Consider the following 15,282-nt stretch of genomic DNA (forward strand, 5'->3'; position numbering starts at 1 on the left):
ATGACATGTACAGCACGTATGACGGGACTAGAAATACGACATCCAATACACTGCAATGCAACCTTTCGCCGTGTAAATCCTTTCTGAGCATGCGCCATACTTAGTCCGTCCAACTTGCCTACTCACGAGCGGACTGTCCACTGAAACCAAAGTTGGACGGACTGTATTACGGAAATTCCGAAAGACTTAGTCCGCCAGACTGTCTGCTGAAAAAGTCCGCTGAAGCCCACACACGAGCGGACTGTCCGCTGAAATGTGTTTCAGCGGACTAAGTTGGACAGACAGTCCGTCCGTGTGTACGCGGCTTTAGTCTCTCCAATCGTCCCTCTCCTGTATTCCGCAGCCAGGCGTACGAAAGAGACGTGGTGTTTGGAGTTTGTTTTCCTTCCCAACACACCCTTTCTATTTCCGTGAGATCTCTCACAAAGTGCCCTCTATGGGTTGGTCTGTTGGTGTAGCTTCGAATTTGAAGATAAGTCCAGTAGGTCAGATGAGGTAATGAGTTTGCTGATTTGAAAGTCATGAAGTCCATCAGCTGTGTGTTATGGAAGCAGTGTTTTGTAAGGAGAGGTGTGTGGCGGTTAGAAGACCGGTAGAAGTGTAGCTCCATCCCCGGTGGAAAGTCGGGATTATGACATAAATGTGTTAGTGGGCTCAATGTAGAAGAGAATCTGGAATGAAGGGTCAACTGGTGGAAGATTTTAAGAGTAGTGTGAATTAGAGGGTGTTGTTTTAGTGCTCTCGGATATCCGGACTCTGGCACCCAAGGAAGAAATCTCAATGGAATAGGGCTCAACTAATTTTCCAACGCCACCCAATCTTTGACTCCCCCGTGACAATGCCAGTCAATAATTCTTGCCACATGCGTAGCGTGATAATATTGTTTGTAGTCAGGCAGGCCCATCCCTCCCTTGTCTTTGGGTAAGGTCAAAAGAGAGTGTTTTATATGGGGCCTTTTATGCGCCCATACAAATTGCGTTTGAATCGCCTGCAATTTTTTGAAAAAGGTCATCGGGACCGTGATCGGAAGAGTTCTGAGCAAGTAGAGTATTTTGGGCAAAATGTTAATTTTGCATATGGCTGCCCTGCCAAACCATGAGAAGTTCCTTGGGTGCCAGTCCTTCAGTTCCCGTTCAATGACCTTGAGCAATGGTGTGAAGTTTTTATCGAATACCCGAGAGAGCGTGGGGGTAACCTTCACACTATTCTATAGACCCACAACGACACCCTAACCTGCCAAGTTTTCCAATACCAAAATGAAAACCACCCAATGGGCTCAACATTTTGTAACCTTCCAACTATTCCATAGACCCACAAAGACATCCTAAACTGCCAATCTTCCCAACACCAAAATGGAAACCACCCAATGGGCCCAACATTTTGTAACCCTCCCACTATTACACAGAACCCTAAAGACACTCTATCCCACCAAGCTGCTATGACACATTTTACATCAATACAACCTTTTTAACATATCATAACTAAAAGAGGGCCAGTGGGATAACTTTATCCTCTCATCCACACTTCTGGAATGATCTCCACTGTTCCTTCCCATGTAGCTTCTTCCTACCACTTGACCCTAAACTTCCATTAAAGTATGGCCTACCACACTTACACTGCCTACTTACATTTAACTCTTTCTAGGGACTAATTCCTCCCTTCAGTCATGTATCCCATCCATTAATTGTATTCTTCCAGGTCTGTCTTTATTTATGATACTCTAACCAAATGCCTGTGGTGTTGAGCCACCAGCATATCCTTTAGTGAATGCTTATCCAGAACCGAGACATACAGAATGGTTCTACCATTTTTTAAAAATAATATTTGGACCCCTTATTGCCCAACCTACAGCCCTTTGGCACTTTTGGTGCCAAGATTTCCAGACGCAGATCTATGTTTCCCTGTTGCCCTATTGTAGTGTTGATCTCAGTCTCATACAATGTGTCCCAGTCTATGTCTTCAGAAGCATCTTCCCGGTCTCCGGCATCTCCTATAGCATGTCCCCAGTCTTCAATAACTCCTATAGCATGTCCTCAATCTCCAACGTCTCCTAAAGCATGTCCCCAGGCTCCAACATCTCCCATAGCATGTTCACAGTCTCCAGCAAGTCCTATAGCATATCTCCAGTCTCCAGCAACTCCAATAGCATGTCCCTAGTCTCCAACATCTCCTATAGCATGCCTCCAGTCTCCAACAACTCCTATAGCATGTACCCAGTCTCCAGCAACTCTTATAGCACGCCCCCCCCCCCCCCGTCTCCAGCAAATCTTATAGCATGCCCCCTAGTAGGGATGAGCCGAACACCCCCCGGTTCGGTTCGCACCAGAACTTTCGAACGGACCCCACGTTCGTTACGAACGTTAGAACCCCATTGAAGTCTATGGGACTCGAACGTTCGAAATGGAAAGTGCTAATTTTAACGGCTAATATGCAAGATACTGTCCTAAAAAGGGTTTGGGGACCTGACTCCTGCCTCAGGGGACATGGGTCAATGCAAAAAAAAGTTTTAAAAACGGCCGTTTTGGCGGGAGCACTGATTTTAATGACGATTAAAGTGAAAAAAAAAAGTGAAATATTCCTTTAAATATGGTGCCTGGGGGGTGTCTGTAGTATGCCTGTGAAGTGCCACGTGTTTCCCGTTTTCAGAACAGTCCCTGCACAAAATGACATTAAACGGAAATAACACCATTTAAAACTGCTTGCGGTTTTAATGTTATATCTGGTTCCTGCAATATGGTTGAAAATCATTGAGAAAAATGGCATGGGTAGCCCTCCCTGCCCATTACCAGCCTATTTGGGTCTTGTACGCATATTAAGGGGAACCCTGTACCCATATTAAAAAAAAGAAATGCGTGTGGCCCCCAGGGACTGTGTAGGTTTGTTGTGTTAAGTTGAATCTGTTTGTAATTTTCAACTGGTACATTTTTAAAGTGTAGCTCCAGTCAAAAAAACTATTTTTAAGCTTTTTGGAAAACATAGGGAAGGGTTATCACCCCTGTATAATTTGTTTTGTCGTCCATCTTTTTTCATCTCACTTGCTGCTGTCTGATGTTTGTAAGTTGGATGTTTGAAAGTAGGGGCCTGCCCTATATGCTCTGCAGAAATGGCGGAACAAGGTGTTGGTTTTGTCACAACATTGTAAGCCCTCAAAGTGACTCTTGGTGGGCGCTGGAGCGCCCTGCTGTGAACGATTATATCAAGAATTGTAATTACATGCCATTGTTGAACAGTGGTAGAAAAATTGACCTTTGGTGGTTGTGGTGCTGGTGCCACAACACTATAAGTCCTCACCGTTACTCTGGGTGGGCACAGGAAGGGGCCCTCCTGTGAAATATTATATCAAGAATTGTAATTACATGTCCCTGTTAAACAGGGGCAGAAAAATTTGGCCTTAGGCTGAGGTGAATATCGCAGTGTATACTGCGGTCAGGGCACGCAGACAATAACCAGAAAACAGCAGAGATAAAGGGGTATATACAGATGTATACTGTGCTGTGCTGGAGGCACACACAACTTTCAATAACTCCTGCAGATGGCAATTGGGCTCAAATAGAGAACAGCTATGTAGGTGGATTATAGCGGTATGTACTGGGTACAGAGTACGCAGACAGCACGCACTATCTCCTAACACTACTGACTGCAAGCTCTATTATTAAAGATAGATCACTAGCTATATAGGTGAGGTGAATATAGTGGTGTATACTGCGGTCAGGGCACAGACAATAACCACTACATAAGAGCAAGATAGGAAATCAGCCAAAAACGATCGGTGTGTAACTGTGTTGAAGGTACACAGAACACCCACTGCTTCAGATGCCAACACACTACACGAGGCCGCCTCAAAGGCGGCCTTATATAGTGTGGGGCGTGCACTACACAGCCTGAGCTATGATTGGCCACAGGCATCCTGCCTGTGGCCAATCAGGCTCTCCTCGCTGCTGGCGCTGCGATTGGCCAAGCATGCGGGGTCACAGTGCATGCTTGGCCAATCATGAGCCAGCAATGCACTGCGCCATCGCAGTGCATTGTGGGCCGTGCGCGCCACACGAATTTTGACGCGAACGGACCAAGAGTTCGGATTTCGCCGAACGGACGAACAGCCAATGTTCGAGTCGAACGTACATTCGACTCGAACACGAAGCTCATCCCTACCCCCTAGTCTCCAACATCTTCTATAGCATGCCCTCAGTTTCCAACATCTCCTATAGCATGTCCCCAGTCTCCAACATCTTATATAGCATGTCCCATGTCTCCAACATCTCCTATAGTTTACCCCCAGTCTTCATCATCTCCTATAGCATGTCCCCAGTCTCCAACAACTCCTATAGCATATACCCAGTCTCCAACAACTCCTATAGCATATTCCCAGTCTCCCACAACTCCTATAGCCTGTCCTCAGTAGGGATGAGCCAAACCCCCCCCCCCCCCGGTTCGGTTCGCACCAGAACTTTCGAACGGACCCCAAATTCGTACGAACGTTAGAACCCCATTGAAGTCTATGGGACTCGAATGTTCAAAATTAAAAGTGCTAATTTTAACGGCTAATATGCAAGATGCTGTCCTAAAAAGGGTTTGGGGACCTGGCTCCTGCCCCTGGGGACATGGGTCAATGTCTAAAATGTTTTTAAAAATGGCCATTTTGGCCGGAGCACTGATTTTAATGACGATTAAAGTGAAAAAAAAAAGAGTGAAATATTCCTTTAAATATCGTGCCTGGGGGGTGTCTATAGTATGCCTGTGAAGTGTCACGTGTTTCCCGTGTTTAGAACAGTCCCTGCACAAAATGACATTTAACGGAAATAACGTAATTTCAAACTGCTTGCGGTTTTAATGTTATATCTGGTTCCTGCAATATGGTTGAAAATCATTGAGAAAAATGCCATGGGTAGCCCTCCCTGGCCATTACCAGCCCTTTTGGGTCTTGTACGGATATTAAGGGGAACCCCGTACCCATATTAAAAAAAGGAAATACGTGTGGCCCCCAGGCCCTATATACTAGAACAGCAGTATACAGGCGGTGCAAACAAGACAGGGACTGTGTAGATTTATTGTGTTAAGTTGAATCTGTTTGTAATTTTCAACTGGTACATTTTTAAAGTGTAGCTCCAGTCAAAAAAACTATTTTTAAGCTTTTTGGAAAACATAGGGAAGGGTTGTCACCCCTGTATAATTTGTTTTGCCGTCCGACTTTTTTCATCTCACTTGATGTTGTCTCCTTCCGTTTGCAGTACGAGATGTTTGTAAGTTGGATGTTTGAAAGTAGGGGCCTGCCCTATATGCTCTGCAGAAATGGCGGAACAAGGTGTTGGTTTTGCCACAACATTGTAAGCCCTCAAAGTGACTCTTGGTGGGCGCTGGAGCGCCCTGCTGTGAACGATTATATCAAAAATTGTAATTACATGCCATTGTTGAACAGTGGTAGAAAAAATTGATCTTTGGTGGTTGTGGTGCTGGTGCCACAACACTAAGTTCTCACAGTTACTCTGGGTGGGCACAGGAATGGGCCCTCCTGTGAAATATTATATCAAGAATTGTAATTACATGTCCCTGTTAAACAGGGGCAGAAAAATTGGGCCTTAGGCACTGGTGCTGGTGCCACGACACTGCAACCTCTCTCATATACTCTAGTTTTAGTGCAAGAATTAGCCCTACCGCAAAGCATTGCATCAAAAATTGTAATTAAACGCCCTGTTAAACAGGGGCAGAAAAATTGGGCCTTAGGCACTGGTGCTGGTGCCACCACACTGCAACCTCTCCCTTATACTCTAGTTTTAGTGCAGGAATTAGCCCTGCCGCAAAACATTGCATCAAAAATTGTAATTAAACGCCCTGTTAAACAGGGGCAGAAAAATTGGGCCTTAGGCACTGGTGCTGGTGCCACGACACTGCAACCTCTCCCTTATACTCTAGTTTTAGTGCAGGAATTAGCCCTGCTGCAAAGCATTGCATCAAAAATTGTAATTAAATGCCCCTGTTAAACAGGGGCAGAAAAATTGGGCTCCTTCTGACCGATGCCTCAGCAACACGTTGTCCAGGACCTGGAGTTTGTAACCTCCCAATCTCTGGAAATGCGTTGCACAGACCTTTCTGCAAGGCCTCCCGGAGATGTCTCATCCTCTGCTCCCTCTGCGATGGCAAGATAAGGTCGGCAACCTTCCCCCTATACCGTGGATCAAGGAGAGTGGCCAGCCAGTAATGGTCCCTCTCCTTGATCCGAAGAATACAAGGATCCTTCCACAGGCTTTGCAGGATCAGGGAGGCCATGCAGCGTAGGTTAGCTGAGGCATTCGGTCCGGAGACCTCTGGGTCACTAAGGACAACATGATCCGCAGCTACCTCCTCCCAGCCACGTACAAGTCCACGGGTTTCTTGGGACTGTAAATCATCCCTACAAGACTGCTGCTGATGCTGAGTGCCAGCCTCCACCTCCATGCTTACACAATCGTCCTCCTCCTCCTCTTCCTGTGTGATGGGTGGCACAGCAGGAACACTGTCTGGATAAAGGGGGCCTTGAGAGGCAAGGAAGTCCTCCTCTTCCTGTCTCTGTTCTGCCTCAAGTGCCCTGTCCATTATTCCACGCAGCGTATGCTCCAAGAGGTGGACAAGAGGTACAGTGTCACTGATGCATGCACTGTCACTGCTCACCATCCTTGTGGCCTCCTCAAACGGTGACAGGACAGTGCATGCATCCCTGATCATGCCCCACTGGCGTGGTGAGAAAAAACCGAGCTCCCCTGACCCTGTCCTGGTGCCGTAGTCTCACAGGTACTCATTGATGGCCCTCTGCTGCATGTGCAGCCGCTGCAGCATGGCCAACGTTGAGTTCCACCTGGTGGGCATGTCACATATAAGGCGGTTCTTGGGCAGGTTCAACTCCTTTTGGAGCTCAGCCAGCCGAGCACAGGCATTAAATGATCGGCGGAAATGCACACAGACTTTCCTGGCCTGCTTCAGGACATCCTGTAAGCCTGGGTACCTGCCCAAGAACCGTTGCACCACCAGGTTAAGGACGTGAGCCACACAGGGCACATGGGTCAGTTGTCCCTGTCGGAGGGCGGAGAGGAGGTTGGTGCCATTGTCGCAAACCACCATTCCTGGCTTAAGCTGGCGTGGCGTCAACCACCTCTCGGCCTGCCCCTGCAGAGCTGACAAAACATCCGCCCCAGTGTGACTCCTGTCCCCCAAACAAACCAGCGCAAGCACGGCATGGCATTGTTTTGCCTGCATACTTGCGTAGCCCCTGGAACGCCTATGGAGCACCGCTGGTTCTGAGGACAGAGCACTGGAAGAGGCCATGGAGGAAGAAGAAGAGGAGGGGGTGGAGGAGAGAGGTGTGTCACAACCAATAGTAGCATTTTGGAGGCATGGAGGCGGAACAACCTCCAACACTACTGAACCTTGTCCTGCATCCTTCCCAGCTGCCAGAAGAGTGACCCAATGGGCCGTGAAAGACAGGTAACGTCCCTGTCCATGCCTGCTGGACCATGAGTCAGCGGTAATATGCACCTTACCGCTGACCGCCCTGTCCAGCGAGGCAAGGACATTGCCTTCCACATGCCAATAGAGAGCCGGAATCGCCTTCTGTGAGAAAAAGGGACCTGCCACTGAGGAACCGCACATTGTACAAACTCACGGAAGGGGGCCGAGTCTACCAACTGAAAAGGCAGCAGTTGAAGTGCTAGCAATTTAGCCAAGCTAGCATTCAACCTCTGGGCATGTGGATGGCTGGAAGTGAACTTCTTTCGCCGGTCCAGCAGCTGGGGCATGGACATTTGCCTGCTATAATCGGACGTGGGTGTACTGCTAGCAGAGTGCCCGGAAGCACTTGGCTGTGACACACCTAATTGTACACCTTCATTCCTCTCAGAGTAGGTTTCAGAGAGGACTGAAGGTCTAGTGGAGTTGGAAATCCCAGCTGATGAGGAGCAAGGAGAGGTCCGCTTTGTTCTTTGGTGTGGGTCTTTGAGGTATGCTTGCCAACGAGCTGCATGGCAGGTCAACATATGTCTGGTCAAGCATGTGGTGCCCAAGCGGCTGATGTTTTGGCCACGCGAGATACGCTTGAGACATATGTTGCAAATAGCAGCGGTGCGATCTGAGGCACTCGTCTCAAAAAAGGCCCACACCAAAGAACTTTTAGAATAACGCGCAGAGGCAGCGCCCTGCACAGGCGGAGCTCTGCGGTGTGATTCAGTTGGTGTGCTGCCCCTAAGCTGGCCCCCGGAGGGCATCCTGGCTCGTTGGACATGTGCCTCCTCCTCCTCTCTCCTACCAGGCACCCACATGGAGTCAGTGCCCTCATCATCCCCTCCCTCTTCATCGCTGGAGCAAACCTGGCAGTATGCTGCAGCTTGTGGAACATGACTGCCAGATTGCTGTCCTTCTTGAGCATCCCCTCGCTCTGCATTCACGCTACTGCCTTCCTCTAGCTGAGTATCATCATCAGAGCCTACAAAACACTGGGCATCCTCCTGGAGCATGTACCCAACACTGTGCTCAAAGAGTTCAGGAGACTCCTCAGGAGGACGTGGTGGGTCTAGGGAAGGAGTCACTGATGATGACATTGAGAGGAGGGAAGACGATGCGTTGGCAGCTGCTTTGCTAGTACCCTGAGCCTGGGTGAGAGAGGATGAGAAGGATGAAGAGGGCTTGGTCATCCACTCTACCAAGTCATTGGCATGTTGCGGCTCAACATGTCCAGCTGCCGAAAAGAAGGACAAGCGTGTCCCATGGCCATGTGCTGATGATGACGATGCATCGCGTCCACGACCAGCACTGTTGTCTCTAGACACAGAGCCTGCTTGCCCTCTTTTATCGGCTCACGCCTGTCTGCCACTCCTTGCTGGCCTTCCAGACATGGTAATGGCCTGAAGGGAGTTGGGAAAACCAGCAATTGGGTAGTGTATATTGTGCTGGAGGCACACACAACTTCCACTAACTCCTGCAGATGGCAGATGGCTCAAATAGAGAAGAGCTATGTAGGTGGATATAGCGGTGTATACTGGGTTCAGAGCAAGCAGACAGCACGCACAATCTCCTACCACTGACTGCAAGCTCTATTTAAAACGAGCAAAATACTTAGCTATATAGGTGGATATAGCGGTGTATACTGGGTTCAGAGAATGCAGACAGCACGCACAATCTCCTACCACTGACTGCAAGCTCTATTAAAAAAGAGAAATATAGCTAGCTATATAGGTGAATATAGCGGTATATACTGCGGTCAGGGCACGCAGACAGCTTGCACAATCTCCTACCACTGACTGCAAGCTCTATTTAAAACGAGCAAGATAGTTAGCTATATAGGTGGATATAGCGGTGTATACTGGGTTCAGAGCACGCAGACAGCACGCACAATCTCCTACCACTGACTGCAAGCTCTATTTAAAACGAGCAAGATAGTTAGCTATATAGGTGGATATAGCGGTGTATACTGGGTTCAGAGCAAGCAGACAGCACGCACAATCACCTACCACTGACTGCAAGCTCTATTTAAAACGAGCAAGATACTTAGCTATATAGGTGGATATAGCAGTGTATACTGGGTTCAGAGCACGCAGACAGCACGCACAATCTCCTACCACTGACTGCAAGCTCTATTTAAAATGAGCACGATAGTTAGCTATATAGGTGGATATAGCGGTGTATACTGGGTTCAGAGCACGCAGACAGCACGCACAATCTCCTACCACTGACTGCAAGCTCTATTTAAAATGAGCAAGATAGTTAGCTATATAGGTGGATATAGTGGTGTATACTGGGTTCAGAGCACGCAGACAGCACGCACAATCTCCTACCACTGACTGCAAGCTCTATTTAAAACGAGCAAGATAGTTAGCTATATAGTTGGATATAGCGGTGTATACTGGGTTCAGAGCACGCAGACAGCATGCACAATCTCCAACCATTGACTGCAAGCTCTATTTAAAATGAGCAAGATAGTTAGCTATATAGGTGGATATAGCGGTGTATACTTGGTTCAGAGCATGCAGACAGCACGCACAATCTCCTACCACTGACTGCAAGCTCTATTAAAAAAGAGAAATATAGCTAGCTATATAGGTGAATATAGCGGTGTATACTGCGGTCAGGGCACGCAGACAGCAGGCACAATCTCCTACCACTGACTGCAAGCTCTATTAAAAAAGAGAAATATAGCTAGCTATATAGGTGAATATAGCGGTGTGCGCTGTGATTGGCCAAGCATGCGGGGTCACAGTGCATACTTGGCCAATCATGAGCCAGCAATGCACTGCGATGGCGCAGTGCATTGTGGGCCGTGAGCGCCACAAGAATTCGGCGCGAAGGGCCCATAACGTTTGGAATTCGCCGAACGGGCTCATGCCTAGTCCCCAGTGACTAACAACTCCTATAGTGTGTCCCAGGTCTCCAACATCTCCTATAGTTTGCCCCCAGTCTTCATCATTTCCAGAAACTCCAATAGCATGTTCCCAGTCTCCAACATCTCCTATAGCAGTGATGGCGAACCTTGGCACCCCAGATGTTTTGGAACTACATTTCCCATGATGCTCATGCACTCTGCAGTGTAGTTGAGCATCATGGGAAATGTAGTTCCAAAACATCTGGGGTGCCAAGGTTCACCATCACTGTCCTATAGCATATCCCCAATTCCCAGCAACTCCAATAGCATGTCCCCAGTCTCCAGCATCTCAAATAGCATGCCCCCAGTCCCCAGCAACTTCTATAGCATGCCCCCAGTCTCCAGCAACTCCTATAGCATGTCCCCAGTCTCCAGTATCATCTATAGCATGTTTCCAGTCCCCAACATCTCCTATAGCATGCCCCCAGTCTCTGATCATCTCTTGCATTATGCCCATAGTCTTTAGCCATATCCTGTTGGGAGTCTGCTGTTTCTAACACTGAATATTATGTGTGGCCCTTTGGAGATGTCAGGGGCCGCAGTTAAGGCCACCCTTATCAAGGACGTTGACCAACACTGATTTAGGCTGAGAGAGCTGGAAGTGTTCCTAGTTGCATATTATGAACCATGAATGATGAACCATGTCTATCTATCTATCTATCTATCTATCTATCTATCTATCTATCTATCTATCTATCTATCTATCTATCTATCTATCTATCTATCTATCTGTACTTCTGTACACAGTGAACTTGTGTTTGAACTTAAGCAATGGTTAATTGGAGTTGACCTAAAAATTGATTTTGCATGGAGGTCCTTTGGTGACTTTGTCCGTCACTGCGCACTTCTTTTGTATTTTTGCTGTACTGTGATGTTATAGTCCAGATACAAGTTTATTCCAGTGTAAAATCATATAAGAACTGATTAAGAGACCCATTTAACGGGTCTATTGAACTGAAATGGAGTTCAAAAGAAAAGAAATTCACTTAAATTTGCCTTGACGAAGGAGGCAAGGGTTAGACCCTAAACCTGACTTTGTATACAGTTCTCATCTGATTTTTCACGTGTCACGCTTGAAATTTAGATTAACTCTTTCCAGTCACAGCCCAGGGTGGTTGTGGAAGCCATACATTAATAGACCCCATACATCAACAGCTATTTGGATCATGCTGCATATATTATTATTTTTTTGCATACTTTCACTTCCTGTCCCATAGCCAGAACAGGAAGTGAGAGGAAATTGTTGCAAATTAAAGGAATTCCTTAGGGACCACCAGGTCACCAAAACTAGTGTCACCATTGGAATATTTCCCTTCTATTATTTTTCTGGGGACACTCCAAAATGTGGGAGTCCCTCCTTACATCAGGTGCCCCCAACAGTGTCCCTCCTTACATCAGGTGCCCCCAGTGGTGTCCCTACTTACATCAGGTACCCCCAGCAGAATCCCTCCTTACATCAGGTCCCCCCAGTGGAATCCCTCCTTACATCATGTGCCCCAGGGGAGTCCCTCCTTATATCAGGTGCCCCCAGCAGAATCCCTTTTTACATCAGGTGCCCCCAGCGGAGTCCCTCCTTACATCAGGTGCCCCCAGTGGAGTCCTTCCTTATATCAGTTGCCCCCAGCGCCACCATTACAATAGACCAGCTTGCCGAGGGAAAGAAACAAGAGGTGGAGCCTGGGTGGCTGCCAATAGAATTGGAGCTGCCGCCAAAACCCAGGCCGCAGCCTTTCCCACAACAGGTCACAGACTGGCTTCAGGCCGCAGGGGGCAGGAGGTTGGTGGCAGCTCCATTTCGATTGTCAGACACCCGGGATCCGCCTCTTGCTTCTTCCCCTCGGTGAGTAAATGGGCTCCACGAGAGCTGGCGGCGGAGATCATCACCAGTGCCAAGCCCCCAGACCTTTGTCGATTCTCCGGGAGTCGGGACGAATGCCAATTTCCTGGGACAAAATCCCGGGAATGTCCCGGGACAATCAGGACTGTTGGCATGTATGCAACTTCATGGAATGGAATTCTGATTAGTTGCTACACTCAGGACATTGTAACTGATCCTTCCCTTGCCTTATAGGAAACACTATAATTTGTTTTTATTGTCTCTGTTTCTAATTTACACATCAACATAATTTACCAACTGAAAAGCGTTGGAAAAATCATCCCTGAAAATATATACACCGATTGTATAATGACAGCAATCAGCACTTTAAGAGTCGGAACGCTCACATTTCTGCTTTCAAAGAACAGTCTTTGCTTATATAAATTGCAATATTTAATTAACAATAATTATCTTAAGGAAGGAGGCTGATGATACTTGAAGATTAACTGAATTAGCAGCAACACAACCAGAAAACTTGTCAGCAAATTCACATTAATGTATAAAAAGTGTAAAATTAAGACTTCCGTTACAAAGGTTCCCCCTATCACATAGGATGGGCTTTGCTCCACCTGTAACATAACTGCCGGTCTCAGTTTAGGATGTAGGAAGTCCGTGTCTGGTTCTTGTGTATATCAAAAAATATTAGATTTGTTTGGGTAAAAGCACAATAAAATAACTTAAAATAAAAATAAATATATTATAAAATATATTTACAAAAATATATATATATATTTTTATACAAATTAAAATATTTTTTTTCCAAATAAAAAAAATGAAAAGAAAAACATTTAAATAAATCAAAATATATTTTCTAAAATAAAAAAAGATAAAATATTTACAAAAAAAAATACATTTAAATAAATCAAAATGCATTTTCTAAAATAAAAAAGATAAAATATTTACAAAAAAATACATTTAAATAACTCAAATACATTTTCTAAAATAAAAACAATAAAAATAAAAAGTTGAATCACACATTGATTGTGTAATCCTGCCCCAAAATATTTACAAAAAAAACTAAAAAAATAAATAAATAAGTTGAAATACATTTAAATCTTAAGTCCATAAAGAAGAAATGCCCCCAAAGTATACCATATGGTGGGCTAAAACCTGGAGACCCCAAGTAAAAAAAAGGTGGGAGAAGGAAATTAGATGAACAAGTTTGCAAAATTTTAATCATTGTAACCATCTTCACTAGACCCACCCCTGGAGGCCTCTGGAGGCCAGGTGTGTCATAGACACAATTATACATAAAAAGAAAAGGGTTTGAACAAAAGGTTGGGGAACAAGAGGGAAAGATGAGAGAAAAGAAGAAGGGGAGGCAGCAGAAGACCATTACATTGAAAGGAGTATAATATTGAACCTGGAAGGTTGGTTGGATGGGGGTTTTCCATGCTCTCGTAATGGTCAACTCAGTTGCAGTAAAAAAAGGTGCAGAGCCAATCCGTGCTCCAGGACGAAGGAGTTCCAGAACTTGGCTTAAAGAAGGGCCTCATAGGGGGTCCCTCTTTAAGATTGGTATGAAACGTGTTACGAAGAAGGGTCTAAACCCCTGACCCACAGTCAAACAAAATGCCCTGCGCCCAACAGTAGTGCGATGGCAATGGAAGGAGCCTGGAATTTCAATGGCTTTCCAGTACATGCACGGGCCTTGTTGTCCTCCAAGGGTCAGGGGATATCCAATGGAAACACTGTAAAAAAAAAAAATGAATAGAGGGCACACCAACCTTGCGCATTACCCAAGTAATATTTATTTAAATCAAAAAGAAGAAGGAAACATACTCACAAACAAGTGGATAGGCTTCTCCACCTTACCAACCGCTCGGTGTCTGCCAACCCTCTCCTCCTATCCCTACACTGGTTCCCAACCAAACAGCGAATTCAATTCAAAATACCAACCACAACCCACAAAGCCATTCACATCTCTGTCACCGAGCTACATCACCAACCTTGTCGCCAAAAATCACCCAAATCGTCTTCTCCACTCTCCTCAAGACCTTCTACTCTCAAGCTCTCTCTTGTCTCCTCCTCCCATGCTCCTTTCCAGGATTTCCCTGGAGCCTCTCCCATCCTCTGGTACTCCTTACCTCCACCGGTCAGGCTAACCCCTACACTGGCTACCTTCAGGCGATCCCTTAAAAACTTGAAAACTCATCTCTTCAGGAAAGCCTAGTCTCCAACTAATCCTCTACCACTTCCATCAGCTCATTCCCACACTTTTGTACCACCTGCCCAACCCTATTAGGTTGTAAGATCTTCTGAGCAGGCCCCTCTTAATCCTCTTGTATTTTATTTTATTATAACTGTGTTGTCTCCTTTTTTTATGTTGTAAAGCGCTGTGTAAACTGTTGGCCCTATATAAATCCTGTATAATAATAATAATAATATTAATAGCATATCGGAGTCCACAATGGACAAAAAACCACCAGGACTGTATCCAACATGCAGAAGGACCTTCCAGATGACTGACGTGTTTCGACAGGGGAATCCCCTTTTCCTCAGAGCCCTCTCTGAGGAAGAGGGCCCCCCCCCCCCTCGAATCCCGTCAGCCATCTGGAAAAGGTGGGACTCCCCCTTTTTTTCCTCCTTCTTCTTTTCCCTCTTTGCGTCTTGTTCCTCACCTTTTTTTGTCCAGTGTGGATATGCTTTTACTATCCACTTCTTTGTGAGTATGTTTCCTTCTTTTTGATTTTAATAAATATTATTTGGGTAATGCGTAAGGTTGGTGCACCCTCTCTTCGTTTTTTTTTTTACATAGTCTACATACCTTAGGACATGCCCACCAAATATGGGCCATAGTTCCCTCCTGTGAGTAAACCCCAGAAACCAAGAGGATGGAATGAAGCGAGCTACCATCTATAGAACACCTTGTAGGCAAAGAGAGGACGTTCCTGGAGCTCCTTGGAAGGGCTATTGTCATATTTTTGGTTTGTTTTTTTCTATTGTCATGATCTACCAATCTTCTGGATCTAATGGTTATCCCAAGTCCTTCTCCCATTGGAGATGGTAAGATTTCACTCAGGGT

At 46.1% G+C, this 15,282-nt stretch overlaps 1 protein-coding gene across 2 annotated transcripts in view; it reads right to left on the reverse strand.

The window, feature by feature from the left end:
* BRINP1 (BMP/retinoic acid inducible neural specific 1) overlaps positions 1–15,282 on the reverse strand; it is a 345,404-nt gene that overhangs the window by 189,476 nt on the left and 140,646 nt on the right. The window lies entirely within an intron of this gene.

The sequence above is a fragment of the Lithobates pipiens genome, unplaced genomic scaffold, assembly GCF_037356315.1.
Source record: "Lithobates pipiens isolate NorthernLeopardFrog02 unplaced genomic scaffold, aLitPip1_a1.2 Scaffold_1, whole genome shotgun sequence".
Classification (NCBI taxonomy): domain Eukaryota; kingdom Metazoa; phylum Chordata; class Amphibia; order Anura; family Ranidae; genus Lithobates; species Lithobates pipiens.